General features: G+C 36.1%; 1 protein-coding gene across 4 annotated transcripts in view; it reads left to right on the top strand.

Annotated features, from left to right (window-relative positions):
* Positions 1–13002, top strand: part of atxn1a (ataxin 1a) — a 130076-nt gene that overhangs the window by 53837 nt on the left and 63237 nt on the right. For all 4 annotated transcript variants that reach the window (XM_089123314.1, XM_039681094.2, XM_089123311.1 and 1 more), the window contains exon 2: positions 2728–2915. The gene's annotated coding sequence lies outside the window, so the exon portion shown is untranslated. The remainder of the gene's footprint in view (positions 1–2727; positions 2916–13002) is intronic.

The following is a 13002-nucleotide window of genomic DNA, read 5'->3' as shown; positions in this document are numbered from 1 at the left end:
CGGTTCAGCCCATTAACATTAGTTTAAGTATTAGGCATCATAAACTAATAATAAATAACCTTTTCTTTTACAATGTATAAGGTAAATGTTAGCATTTAGATATCCTAGATAGCATTTATCTTGGTTAAAGTTTTTTTTTAATAAATATGTATTTTTATTAGGCTATTAATTCATATTTGTCTATAATACATTATTACAATTGCCTTATTATGAACAATGAATGTTAATTTGTATGTATCTATGTATATATGTACGTGTCTATCTAGATATATTAGTCACTTCATAACTACCAGTGTGCCAGTAAGCCTATATCTTATTTTGACTGAGATGTGATTAGGTTTTGACATATCAGACGACTAACTGTTAGTACTCTAATGACTAACTAAAATAGTTCTCTAAATAGCAACTTAATAAAGCCAAGATATTCGGTAATGCAAGGTGGTGTAATGTATGTAACCCTTTTGAAGAAAGAGGTGGGAGGTGTCTGTCTGACATTGGGCAGGGCATCAGGCAGACGTTAGTATTCTTTCCACCCTTTTTGAGTAGTCAGCAAAACTCAGTCAGCGCTACTAAGACAAGGAAGGGAGATGGTTTATATGTGAGTATAATCGTGTGTCTACGTATTCCTGTTTGTATGCATGTCTGATTCATAAAATTTAATTCAGTGTTGTAGCAGCAGAACTCAAGGTTCCAGTAAAGATTTCAACAAAAAGAGCAAAACCTCATCAAGAACGATTTTCCCCATTCATTTTCTCCATAGGAATTTCAAATTAAGCTTTAATAGCGAGTTCTAAACCATGTACCACATCATTGAGGGAGTCAACTACTAATTATGCCATATAAACCACAATATAATTGAAGGTTATTGCAACTTATTGAAATACATAAGTTGTTTTAGATTGTACAGGTACTGTAATGTCAGTTGCAATGCTTTTATCGGAGTTAGAAGTCATTCAGAGTCTTGAAATGACTTTTATATTGGGGTATGTTAAAAATCGATTTCTCTATGGAGAAAATGAATTTAAATGAATAGTGTTTTCAGTTCTGCAACCTTAATGCACTGTACAAAAACCTCGCAACTAGGGTTTGTTTTACTCAACAAGTGCTCTTTCAATCAGATGTGAAACTGACAGTTTTTCAAAAACAATTTTAACCAATCTGGCTTAGACTGATGTAAACAGCTTGTGACTCCTTTACACGTGTAAAAACTGGATGTGGTGCCATAGGTGATGGCATCTAAACAAGATTAACTTGTGGTTTACTCGGAATAGATTTCACACAGCAATATTTAAGAGCACAGGCTTGTACACAAAAGCACAAATGGACTCTTATCGTCCTGCCAGAGCATATACCCTCCACCCTGCTGCCTCTTGTTTTGGAGAAACATACCAGAGCCAAATGAGACATCTGAGTGTCTTAAGTCTCAGCGTCTGCTTTGAAGCAAGAAGCGAAACATTTGAGGGGAAAAAAAAAAAGGAGAAATAGTTTCTGATTCTGATTCAAACAAACAAAGTGGTTGCCATGTCGACAGGCATCTATAAATAGTGTCCAATGTTTGTTTTGTGAATGCGGTCTCCCCTAGGAGCTTCAGAGACCCGGAGAGTGATTCTGATTAAACAGCTTCTCCTCATACCGCTCAGCCCTGGAATGAACCATTAAACTGGACAGAGGTCGGGCGGTTTAAGAAAAAAAAAAAATAAATTATGGCTAAAAAAATGTCTTTCCTTTGAGGAATGTGCACTTACTGATGAACGACTGTATTATTGGAATGAAATCAGATAAATGTTAATGTATCATATATGTATTAGATCCAATGTTTGGGTCGGTACTCTGGTATTTTTTTTTAATGTAATTTATTCCAGTGATGGCGAAGCTACATTTTCAGCATCTTTACTCCAGTCTTCAGTGTCACATGATCCTTCATAAATAATTCTAATGTTCTGATTTAGTTCTAAATAAACATTTATTATTATTATTATTAATGTTGAGAACAGTTTTGTGGATACTGTAATACTTTTCAGTATACTTTTATGAAAGGAAGGGAAAATTTAGTTTTCCCTGCTATTTATGTGAAATGGAAATCTTTTGTAACTATATCTTTACTGTCACTTTTTATCAATTTAATGCATCCTTGCTGAAAAAGTAATAATTTCTTTAAAAAAAATCTTACTCACCCATATATATATATAGATTGTTATTATCAATTATATTAGTTATATTTTTTATTGTGTGTGTACTAGTCTATTTTTGTTGAATAAGCTGCTGGATGCCTTGAATAACCTTCAGGATTAATAAAGCATCCATCCATCCATCCTTAATTAATCTTTTATTTTTATTTTTGATTGATAGTTTTAGTCTGATAGTAAATCCCAAACCTAAGGCTTTAATAGGCTAAAACTATTTAAAGTACTGTACATTCTCAACTAGTCTCTTGTTACCTTGGTTACATATTCAAGAGGAGTGACAGTAGCATTGCAAGAGGATTTCAGAACACATTTATTTTAATAAATGATAGATATAAATCTATATCTACAAATTTAATACATTTCTAAAATGATAGAAGCTAAATTATATAACACAGGTTTCAATTCTGGTTGTTAATTGGTTAAAACAGTACCAATCATGATCAAATATACAGTCTAGCAGTACAAAATAATGTAATATATCACAACAGCTGCTTGGAGCTCATTGCTGAAGTGTAAAGCTCTTTGTCTTTGAATGTGGCAGGGAATGGTGAGGGTAGTTGGAGCCAGACAGACGTGGACAGACAGAGTGGGAATCACGAGCCGTCCCCTCAGACAGCAGGAGGAGAGATTTACTCGTCCCCATCACAGTGCTTTCAGCTGGACCCTTCTCTCCGATTGAACATCGGAACATTCTACCTGCTCAAGATCCACCTGTAACCTCCAGATTGGGTAAGACAGCAGTTTACTTTCAGTTGAACGTTTCTAGATTGGCTTGTGCACAAGGCTCATACTTTCTTAGGTCAAGCTTTTTTATTTCCAACTTCAAAACACATGTACTGTACCTCTTATGAAATAATAATAGACCTCTAATAGATTAACCTCTAATAGACCTCTTATGAAAGAGAGACTTGTGTAGTGATGTTCCATCATGATTTTTCAAGGTCGATTCCGCTTCTTTTTACAAGCAAAATGGCCGATTCTGACAGTTGCCGCTCTTTAACAGGCCAAACTGACCTTAAACAAAAAAATATCTGTAGCCATTTGAAATTGGAGGCAACCACTTAATTTTAATCATGACTCAAACAAAGATGATTTTGTTTTACATTTAGTCATTTAGCAGACACTTTTTTTCCAAAGCGAATTACATCTGAGGACTAAATCAAACAAGTCTCGAACACTGTAAAAAATATTGTTGGTTTAACTTAAAAAAAAAAAAAAGTAACCTGGTTGCCTTAAAATTTAAAGTTCATTGAAATGGAAAAATCGAGAAAAATCGAGGAGAATAATTTAATCACCAGAATGAAACTCAAAATATTATGTTATCTGAACTACATAAATTATCTAAGTTGATTTGACAAAAGAAAAAATGTTGATTTACAAATCATGAAAATATTTTTTTTTTTACAGTGAATTAGATTTAAAGCAAAAACAGAATGGTCTGACTTTAGATTTGTGAAATTATGCTACATAAGACACCCACACTGGCCTGTGTTAAAGTCCTGTTTACAGAGTCAGACTTTGTTATATTTCCACACAACTTACATTTTTGGGAAATGGTTGCAGTGCAGTCTGCGTGCAAGTCCGGAGTAGAGATTGGCCGAAAATAAAACTAAAAACCGTTTCCAATTTATGGCTGTTCGGTTGTGTTTTCTTCCGCCTGTAGGGCTTTCTGTCAGATGCGATTACTGGAAAAAAAACGTGGAATATTTTCAGTCCTTTTTTCAGTAGTGGTTGTGTGTAAAGACAGTTGACGTGAGGTCAGCCTCATCACACAGCTGCGTGAAAATGTAGTAAGTGTCTATGTTTCTCTTCTTCTTTCTCCACACATCGATCATTTACTTGTTATCTCTCTTTCACTTGATGACTCAACACTGGACTTCCTCTTTTTTAAAGTCTTCTCAATTGTTTGCCATTTGTTTTACCTCCAGTTTTCTTTTGTTGTGATCACATAGTGTTTTGTTGTCCTTTTGTTCACTGATTTTCACAGTCTGCCTTCATGTTTATTTCCATATTAGAGGGATATTTCCCCCCAAATATAAAAAAAAAAAACAATTCATGTTATTCCAAACCCCTATGACTTTCTTCTGCGGAACACAAAATGAGATATTTTCAAAAGCAACACTTGACCTCATTGACTTTCATTGAGTAGACAGAAAAAAAATGACAAGTAGACAAAATGGACGATGAGACTTTTTTGGAGACATTTTGGAGACAGCTCACAAAAGGAAGTTATTTCAAACACTCAACTGACGTTATGAAGTGAGTTTGGAGTAAAAACGTTATTAAATGTCTTTTGTTAGACAACAGGTTTATAAATGCTTCATATTACAAGTTTGGGAAGATGTTTGCTTTTTCAAAGGAACATTATAGGCCTAAGTGATTTAAACTCGCAGTGCTTTCAGACATGGAGTATACTGATCATCACAGAGCCGTTCTTCACTAACATATATTTATTTAATTAAAAATCAAAAACAATTGAGTCCAAGGCAAGGTTTTATTTCCATTAAAGGCAAGGTTGGTGATTTGTTCCAGAAACGCAATCACGCAGATAGCAATCACTAAGTTATTTGGTCTAAATGTACTGTATTTATATGTATACACATCATTTTTGGAAGCGGTTCTTGATTCGAAACACTATCAACGGCAAAATGAATCTGCAGAAATCAGGTGGTATCGTCAGTGCTCTTTAAGTTGTTTGTGTTCATTATTATTGTAACGTTATGTGCTTTGAGACATGAGGTAGTTTGATGCTTTTGTTTGCTCCCTGATGTGTAGGGATAGTGGGATCTTATACTTTCAAAGTTGGCTCGATCGCTATTGCCTACCCTACCTTAAATCATGCAGCGCCAAAATGAATCCATTTTTTTTCCTCAGTGAGTGTAGAAATGTGGTAGTCACGTTATTAAACATTTAGACCCACCTTTTCCTCATCAAAAAGTGTATTCCCTCTCGGCGCCATAAGACAGTGGAAATAATTTAGCTTCTGTTGTGGAACTAATTTCACTTCCCATTCTGACTACGAGCTTCTGTTTGGAAAGAAAGAAGCTTCCAGCCTGTCATAGCGTGTTAGTGCACATATAGACTGAATGTGATATGTGGTGCAAGATGACGTTTCTGTGGGATTGGCTGTGTGTTTGCGTGTAGCGTGTCTTTGGGGACGGGATCTGATGCTGGTTGAGCTGTAGTCAGGCCCAGTGGTGCGTGGATAAACCCGTCAGGAGTGTCTGTTCAGCTTTGAGTTCTGACAGGAATCTTTCTCTGCGTCTGGTGTCATTTCACACTCCCTCATTTTCTACTCCGGTTCCCCCTCATTGGTCGAAATGTAAATCTACTCATTCTCTCTTTCCCCTTCATTTCGGTGTCCTTCACGTCTCTCAAAAAACCCCTTTTTTTTCAGTCTCCAGTTGGAAAGTAAAATTTGTACATGAGTACCACTGAGTACCAGAGTATGTGAGCGAGGAATGTGTGGAGATAATTCTTGCCCCAAGTTAATAGAGTGAAAAATTGGCCTTTTGTGGTTAAATGTACTTGAATAATGACCACTAAATTGCTTTGCTAACTGTATGTTGTGTCTGTAGTTCACTCCACAGTCACTTATTTCTCACATAATAAAATAAATGAAAATCAAATCAATATTTCTTTCCAATTTTTGGGGTTTATACCATTGTTTAAAACTGGGTAATGTACAGTCAAGGTCCTTTTGGGTTATTTTGCAATAAAAGCTCACTGCATAGAATGCATATATACTAATAAATTAAATTAAATGATTTTTCAATGATTTTGAAAAAATGCTCAGGATACATTTATTTGCTAAAAAACTGTAATATTGCGACATTATTACAAAATGTAATATTTTAATATTATGTAAAATCTAATTTATTTAAAATCTTTACTCAAGTCTTCAGGGTCACATGACGCTTCAGAAAGCTTTTGTGTAAACCATGAGGATTCTTTTGATGTATAGAAATAAATAAAAAAACAGCATTTATTTAAAATGGATATTATTATTTATTTTTATACTGTATGTATAATTAAAATGTATATGATTTATAATTTAATTTTTTTTTGCAGTATGTTACAGTAGTATTGACTTAGATACTTTGGTACTTTGTTGTCATCCACTTATCCTTCCTGATTTCTTTTTTTTAAATCTCAAACAAACATTCTCTGCTTTCTTTCATTCTCCTTTTCTCTCTCTCCTGATCTCTAATTACTAAACAATGAGTTAATTACCTGAGTCAGAGCTCATGAATTTATTCATATGCTCTCTGGCACTCTGGTAATTACCAAAAGCTTGTAGTGTACCAAGAAGAAAGGTTCTTCCCCGCAAAGGGACTGTTCATGTCTTTATTACAGCATTGAGCGCCCCCTGTTCACTGTATCTGAACACGATCACCATAATGCTGTTACGAAGAGATGACCTATCACACACTATTTTTACATCTCACATTATGAAAGTCATATCTCTGTTCTCACAGATGAATGTTTACAATTTCCACTTGGAATGAGTGACAAAATAATTAATTACATCACCATTGTTTACAGCAGCAATATTTTGGAAAAGACTGAGAAAAGGGAGGGCTGCCGTTATTTTTCAGCTGTGTTATTGTCCACAAGCTCAAGGCAGAACTCCATCGATTGGCCCATTTCCAGTTAGTCCATCCTGAAGGGAGTCTTTGTGCCGATAAGACAAGCTCCGCATCTGTCCTCTCCACAGCCCTCGGCACAAACTGCACAACAATGCAGTCGCTTTAGTATTTATAGAGTTACTGCGTACAGAAAGCTTTGTATAATGATCTTTAATATCTGCGGCTTATTGGGAGATAATTTCTCTTCTGTGGAGAAATTGCATCGATTGAAGGGCGACTGGGGAAGAATAGTTTCATAATCTGTTTACATTTAACTGCGGTTTCGATCTAAAAAATGAAACAACAATATGTTTACAATGGTAGAATAATCCTTGTAGACGTTATATGAAATTATATTGTGAATTAACTGGGTTGCTGGGCACAGGAGGTCAATGTCACATGAAAAAGACATGAAGATAATTAAAAAAAAATCTTTGTTGTCACTATTTTTAGTGTGCTTGGCATATCACTGCTATGAAATGCGCTGGACGGACTGAAGCGCTGTCATTTCCCTCATGGCCACCCTGATAAAGGCTAAGAGGAAAGGTCAGCCGGATGTCTCGCGAACAATGAGTTCAAAGGAACTGCTGTTTTTCATAGAAGTTATTATCGAACGGGTGCTTCTTTCTCACACTTTATTCAGCCAGATAATGAAACAAAACAATTGAAACATCCTTATCTTCTCCGCATTGCAAATCCTCATATTAGCTTTACTTTATTTATGCCGTTACGATATCAGTGACGTATTTTATGCCATTACGATATCAGTGACGACTATGTATCCTTAATGTCCACTCTTTTTACATATCCTCCTTAACTACAACCAAACCTTTTTATGGCTATTTCAGTTTGCATAGATTCTTTCCACGCGTTGTGACGTTTTGATGGCCTCACAAGGACGTTTTATTCGTTGGGTAGCCCCACCCACACTGGAATGTATAACTTAAAAAATGTCAAGCAAGACGTTGGACCAGTATGTTTTGATTGGCTTTGTTTCGGCTCTTATAACTTTCCTCTGTAGAACACAAAAGATAAAGTTTTGAAGTTTTTACTTTTCCATGCAATTACGATGAATGAGGACTGGAGCTTCAATATTTTAAAAATTAGCTTTAAAGAGTAACTAAACCCTAAACCAACTTTTTTTAGTTAATGATCTGTAATAATGGATCTTTATTAACACCAGTCATTGATTCGAGTAACTTTTTTGAGTATAAAGTGTTTTATTTCTACAATATATGGTGTAAAAACGTCTTAGTGCTGCCCTCTTCAGGTTGAACAGTGGCTACTGGAGTTGAATTTTCCTATTGGATGTTAGTTCTTCGTGACGTACGCACGTTTCAGTTCACCACGCTCTTGGTACGAGCTACCATAGATATCTATATAAAGGCTAGCTATCTCGTCCGCGCTGCTGGCCAATGGAGGTCGACGTCAGCACCTGGCGGCCATCTTGTCACAGGCAGCTCGCTCACTGGTAACATTGTTTTAATGGTGCATGTACTTTTTAAATCACTGTAACTTGCTCAATTTTCTGTAATAAACAGCAGAGATGTAGTTATGATACTGCATACTTATGAATAATAAGTGTATAAATAAATAATCATCCAGAATTATAGCCACGTTAATAACGTTTGTAAGAAACCAAACCGTTTGTAAATGAGTATTTCTTACATCAGATACCACAGAGCCCGCCAGAAAGCCTGTCTGTGACAAGATGGCCGCCGGTGATGACGATAAATACTCCACCATGAGACATCTAGCCTTTATATAGATATCTATGCGAACTACGCCCTTGGCAGTTACAGTATAAAAACCAGCTTGTTTTGTCAAAACCACTGTAGCGAGTCAGGAGTTGGAATTGCGAGTATTGAAAACGATCAGGATAGAGTGTTTTAGCATCGATTTTGTCCCCACTTTTTCAGCATTTTTCAAATATTGCCAGTGGGTGGAGTCAGGCTCTGACCAGGGGTTTAGTTACCCTTTAAGCTTTGAAATTTAAGTCCACTTGAAGTTTTCCCTGGCCTGTTGATGAGATTTAAAAAATTAATAATTCTTTAAGATCAGTCAGATCTTTTTGAGGAGTCCAGTTGATCCAGTTCACGAAACCAAACTCACTGTTTCAAGTTTCAGCAATTAAAGAATCTCTGGAGATGAAAATTTGCCAATGACAACTTATATTTCTACGGAAATATATTGTTCATTCCCAGTTCTGTGCAACTGCAAGGGAAAAAAAACAACCAGTGCATTCTTCAATTTCATCATATTTGTGCAAGAAATCTTGTACTTTCGGTGGTCCTGCGCTACTATTGAGATAAATGGGATACTAGCGGGCAATAAGATATTCACATAAATAAATTGTAGTTGTTCCTGTACATTCCTGCAGGTTGTTTTGTCTGGTTCAGGGACACTGGCTAGTAAGAAGAGAACAGATCAAGTCTTTCACAGAGACGGAGAGAGATGATTCATTCTTCATGTGAGATTTTGAGGAAGAATTAAAGGGAAGCCTTCGGCAGGGACACGCTGCGATAGAAAGACATGTGGCAGATAAGGTGCAAGGCAGGGGAGGTGGTGAGTTTATCGTAGGCAGTGTGTATTAGCGTGAATGTTTTTTTCACAGGACGGGCAGCTTCCATATGTATGTGTTGCAAGATGCTTGAGGTCTCCGTGATTGACGGGTGCTGCCGTGTCTGATCCTCAGAGGAAGAGGATAGATCAATGTCTCTATTTTTCTGGCAATCGCTACTTTGTTTAGCTCTCGCCCTTTTGCTCTCACTCACGTTCTCCTCACTTTTCTTTCCTGCGCTCTCTTTATTGTTATCCAGAGTGAAACTTGATTCATTTGACTGACAGGTCAGGAAGTGCAATTCTTGGAATGTAAACCTTCGCATGCTCGTATCTGTCACACCCTCGTGAAAATGCAAACATTGCACAGCAGTGTTTAATCAACACGTACAAAACATGCAGCGACACTCAGAAACGCTCATTTGCATTTAGTGATCCGTGACTTTTGAAACAAATACATAAATTCATATCCCCTCTGAGGATAAATTAATGTTTGCGAATGATATTTACATTTACATTTGATGTTTATTAAAGTCATGCATGGCAGGGTTTTTTCAAACTGGGTTCTGTGGGGAAAAATAATCTAAAAAAAAGTAAACAAACAAAAGAAAAAACACTTGAAGATTTAAAGGGGTCATATGATGCTGTTTTTATGTATTATTTTGATTATCAGGTGTAATAGAATAGGTTAACATGATTTAATAATGTTCGTTATTGTAGCTTTCTAAAGTCTTTCTAAAAGGCGCTGATTTCAAGAAAGCTCAGAGTGCTTTGATTGGCCAGCTGACTTACTGCTTTGTGATTGGCCAAACACCTCAAGCGTGTGTTGGAAATGTAATGGCCCTTACTATAATCTCAAGCTTTAGCTTTCAAGGCCTCTAAGCATTTGTAAACACACAGTTATATAATAATATTGTCGAGTTTTCCCTTATCAGTTATCAGTTATTATTGGCATAATAACATTATGCAAATTTTTCACATTGTGATGTGGAGGATTGAGGAGGTAATCCAAGTCCAGGAGATTGGACTTGGATTAGGATGTTTTAGGCAGGTCTAGATCAGGGTTCCCGGTTAGATAGAATAAATCCCTTTGTGGGTGACTATGAGCTTTATTACTTTGCAGATCGTATAAATACACTAACAGATTACAAACTAAAGGATAAGGAAAACATTAAATGGCATTAGATGACCCCTTTAAAGACAGGAATCAGAAATCATGACAGCATTCACAATTATTTAATTCTGTTGACAGCAACAATAAGAAATTACAACTGAAACAACTTTGTAAAAAAAACCCCACACATTTTAATTAAATAATCTATATTTTAATTGGTAACCTTGTCTTCCTTATTGTAACCTTGGTTTAATAAGGTACTATTCTCTATTAAAATGAATATACCAGAACATTAATAAATATTGGGTTGACAAGTGAGAAATCACTGTATTGAGTACAAAGTAAATATTTGTCAGATAACATTTTAATCTCTTCTTTGAATTTAGTAAAATGAAGAAGCCTTTTATATACAGTAGCACACACCATAGTTATAATTCTTCTCATATTTGAGGGTCCTTTGTACTGAAATGTTTGAAAACCCCAGCATACGAAACCCCATTTACCTTATTATATTAACAAGCAACCAATAATATATATTTTTTTTCTATTTACACTGACACAATAGATTTTTTTTACACTTAAGTACACAAAATACTTAAAGGAGTAGTTCACCCTAAAATGAAAATGTCCTGATAATTGACTAACCCCAATGCCATCCAAGATGTTCATGTCTTTCTTTCTTCAGTGGAAATAATTTTTTTTGAGGAAAACATTTCAGGATTTTTCTCCACACAATGGACTTCAACGGTAACCAGATTGTTGAAGTATTTCCGCCTACATCCAGTATGACCTTTCCGACATGATTACGTAATGAATGGCGTGTCGCAGACCAGCACAAGACGAACAATTGTGGTTAAAAAGTATACATTTTAATATTTTTTTTGAAAATGACCGATCGTTTCGCTCAGATAGGATCGTGCACAGCCCCTTGAAGCACTTCAAAACTACATAGATTTGGACTTCAACAATTTGGTTACTGTTGGAGTCCATTGTGTGGAGAAAATCCTGAAATATTTTCCTCAAAAAACTTAATTTATTTTCCCCTGAATAAAGAAAGACATGAACATCTTGGATGGCATTGGGGTGAGTCAATTATCATGAAATTTTAATTTTGAGGTGAACTAATCCTTTAAGTCCCATCAAAGTGAAAAAATAACAATGGAAGAAACAGTTTGTTTCTACTTCTGACATTACTCAACAAATCCTTGGAAAACATACAGTACACTTTTATCTTGTAGTATTTGTTTTGCCCTATTTTAGATATAGATATTTTTTCTTTCACATTTTTGAGCATTCTGCCTCGTTGGACGGAAGCCTTTGCTTGTAATTGTTAGAGCATGTATTCAGTAGTCCATTCTTGGAAAATCATGCCCTCTTTAATTCTCTCTCTCTGTTCCCTTGTTCTCTCTATTTCTTTCACATTCACAGAGACAGAGATCGAGGGATCAAGTTGAGTAGCTGTCTCTGGTTGAATGATTCACACACACACACACACACACACACACACACACACACACACACACACACACACACACACACAGCAAGGAGAGCTTCTGATGTAGATATTTTTAGAGCGCGTTAGCATTGGGATCCAGAGAGATATGCGTGTGTGTGTGTGTGTGTGTGTGTGTGTGTGTGTGTGTGTGTGTGTGTGCGTACTATAGACAAAACCAGAACGTGATCAGAGAAGTAATGTCACATCAGAGCGCAAAGACAGTGACTCAGTCTCCTTCCAGTAAAAACACACAGCGCCCACAATCAACAGACTGCCGTTCAACTCATTATAGACATTGACTATGAATGAATGTAAACCCAACACAAGTCAACACACTATGACAAAATCACTGCACTTGCTATAAACTATACTTACCAATCAGCAACCAGAACACAGACTCTAATAAACACTGCTGACCAATCAACACAGGTGACACAAAAAATGTTGGGTGTTCTATAACATGAACACTATTTTAACAAAGATTTTTGTGTATTTTTTATTTATTTTTACTTGCTCTTCCATGTGAAATGTGATGCATAATCCAGAAGATATGTCCATGTTGATTTCAATATCACTATTTGATCAGACACGAGTGTATACTGCCATATACTGCACAGTATGTATACAGCAGTGTGCTAGTACTACTTTATAAACATATGCTAAACATATACTATAAACAGTGACCTCATAGCACCATTAAAGTATTTCTTGTGATTTGCTCATTAGGCATGTTCACTATGCTACTGCAAGCGCTCATCATTCAACTATGTAGTGTAAACACCGCCCTGCCCTAAATGAAGGTTCTGGTGCTTATCACAGACACTATATCAGTCTGCTAATAGAAATACTTTTCAATTAGTATGGATGTACTTCCAGTCGGTCTTTGCTAAATCCTTTATGTGAGTCATATGTCAGGCTCGGAGCTTAGTCGAAGCAGCCATTCTTCTGTAAATGAGCGCTGACTCTGAATAATTAAAATGCCTGGCCAGTTCCCTTGTCCTTGCCTGGGCCTTCTCTCAT

This window comes from Pimephales promelas, chromosome 18, assembly GCF_988280905.1.
Source record: "Pimephales promelas chromosome 18, fPimPro1.hap1.1, whole genome shotgun sequence".
Classification (NCBI taxonomy): Eukaryota; Metazoa; Chordata; class Actinopteri; order Cypriniformes; family Leuciscidae; genus Pimephales; species Pimephales promelas.
The sequence above is the reverse complement of the archived record's forward strand: the minus strand, read 5'-3'. Positions and strand labels throughout refer to the sequence as shown.